Raw genomic sequence first — 2,858 nt, forward strand, 5'->3', positions numbered from 1 at the left:
TCAGAGGGGCGGCTCTTCTCAACAGATTGGCCTCGGCAGTAGTATTGGAGGTGTCCAATTTTATTGCATCGGAAACAAGGTTTCTCACGAAATGGACATACCGAGCGTAGATGAGGGCGTCCACAGCCTTGGCAGGCGATGGCAATGGCAGCCAAGATTTCTTCGGCAGTCTCTACCTGGTCTTCATTAGTAATGGAGAAGGTAGCTTCGGAAATGATCCCTGCCCTTGCTTCCCTCGTCGCATTTTCATGTCCATTGGCCTTTGTTAACATGTCATGGATAGTTGGGTCTTGGAGCTCCAATAGCTTGATGAATAGGGAGGTGTCGGATCTACATCCACTCAGCAAGATAAAAACAATGATCTCATTAGGGGTGAGCTTGCTAAGCTCTGCTTCATTCGCCACCCGTCTATCTTCGTCGTAGAACTGCCTGAAGCTCTGAGATCCCTTGGTCATCTTGAATAGTTCTAGACGGCGCGAGAAAAGCGGCTTTAGAGCAAGGAAGTGATTTTCAATGCCCTTGTATACTTCTGAGATGGTGGTAGCCGCAGACATACTTGTCTCTAAGGCTACTGCGAGTTCTGGGGTCATACAGGCCACAGCCATACCCTTTTGTTCCTCTAATCCAATGGAGGCCATGTTTGATGCAAGGTGGTAGGCCTTAAATTGCCGAAGCCAAACACGCATTTCTGGGGGTGAGGATTTGGAGGATAGGCATGGAGTAGGCTTCATGTCAGATATTGGCCTGAATGTTGGGATGTATGGCCCCGAAGGGGTACCTGACATTGATGGGGAGGGAGACGTTCGTGGAGGTCGAGCCATCAATAAGTTGCCGCACACATAGATCTTTGAATCCACTTCGGTGACGGCTTTCTCCTTCTCACGTAAGAAAGTTATTGCTTCCCCTTCCGTCGTTGCCTCAAGAATGTAGTCTTCATACATATTGGCGAGCTTAGCAGCCAAGTCCTCGACGTCTGAATATTGTTGCCATAGTCTATCTTCATTGGCGTCCGGTTTGTTATTTGCCTGAATAAAGTTCACCTTCTTTGTGATCTGACCCTTAAGATTCGAGATTCGTCCCTTCACACTGCTCATTTCGAACGTTAAAACGGTGGCCCCTTTCGATTGGCACGACCTTTATACGTTGGGTGATATCCACGTCCGGTTTGAAAACCCCCAAATGTGGTGAGCAATAATGAGGCGGTAGATGGAGAGTAGGTTCACGATATCGTCTGCGCCATGTAGGAGTCAGATAACGATATATCCTTAGATTAATCCGTATAACAAAGATTGAGGATGAGATCGACAGATTCGTGAGAGAACAACACTGATTGTTTATATCATTGATCATGCCAAATCACCAACACATTCATTGACAGAGATTGGAATCCTACAATGAGCTTTGTCCCAACCCAGGATTTAGGGTCAATGCTAGTGACCGCAGAGGCTTAATGTGCGTTTTGAGAGCACCTTCAAGCCTTTAAGAATCCAGGCTAGTTCGAACAATGAAGCCCACATCTCTTCTTTCTCGGGCTCCTTCATTGTTTAAATTTGCTTCCCTCTGATATTCGTAGGGAATACGTAGACCTTGTTGATCCGGTAGCATCTTTCAAGTCAGACTTGGACAAATTTTTAGATAGCATACCAGATCAACCCTACATTCAAGGACTAGCTCGGTCTGTCAACTCAAATTCGTTGGTAGACCAAATATCATATAAAACTAAAAGGTAATAAATAGACGACATATAACCTTTCATTTTAATAGTACTGGGGATTACATTCCCTGTAGCGGTTAGAAAAGCCCGTGAAAAACCAAACAAAACAAAAAAATAGTGCTCTATGTAGTACGGATAATCTTGTTTTATTGATTCTAGAGTTAGTGTCTTGATTCAACGCAATGGCCTAAGATGACGGTGAGGAGAAAGCCGTGTCGTTTCCTCTCTTTAGAGTCCCTTCTTAAACGTAAGATTGGCGTCGCCCCTCCTCCATCGATCCTCAACTGAAGTAAGACCGAGCTGTTATAGTTTGTTCTCCTAGAACTCTGTCAGCCCTCTCATCATCCGAACCACAGATTCCATATCTGGACAACAAATCCGAGGTGAGGTCTCACATTAGATTTGTAGAGTCCATTGTGCGCCTCCGGAATTCGGAACCGAAGAAGTTCTTTTTATTTGACCAAGAACAGAGTTCGCCTTTTGGGGTATTGTTCCGGTGTGTGATGAAGGTTTCAGGTCATAATGAATAATAATGCCGAGGTCACGTTGGGATTCGACTTAAACTATCACTGTTTCATCAAGAGAGCACGATTTACACGGGTTGTGGCTCCCAACATGGATAACCGTGCATTTTCCACGTTAAACATCATAGAATGACGTTTTACCCATTTGACAACGAATTGACATCCCTCTACAGCAATCCACTATCCTGTATCGGACCAATTGCGCGGCAGATGTTGGTGTCATCTGCAAATGTTCCAATGGTAGTCGTTGGCCCAAGGCAGTTGGGTAAATCAGAGAGCAACATCAAGAATAAGATGGGTCCCAGAAAGCTACCTTGAACAATACCACTCGTCACATTCTTCCAATGGGAAAATTCTCCATGGAGCACGACCCTCTGCATCCGGCTGTTCAGCCAGTCTTCAATCCAACGTAGAATCATTCCTCCCAATCCCAAGTCGCTTAACATGTTGGTAAGAGTACGATGAGGGACCAGATCAAACGCCTTCTGGAAATCACATTAAAGCATGTCCAAGGGTGTCCCCTGATCAATGATAATAGTGACCTGGTAAAAAAATTCGACCAGATTCAAAGTGCAATTGCTCTTTGGCATTAATCCATGCTGACTTCGAGGAACGATATT

Source organism: Tigriopus californicus, chromosome 5 (assembly GCF_007210705.1).
Source record: "Tigriopus californicus strain San Diego chromosome 5, Tcal_SD_v2.1, whole genome shotgun sequence".
NCBI classification, from domain to species: Eukaryota; Metazoa; Arthropoda; class Copepoda; order Harpacticoida; family Harpacticidae; genus Tigriopus; species Tigriopus californicus.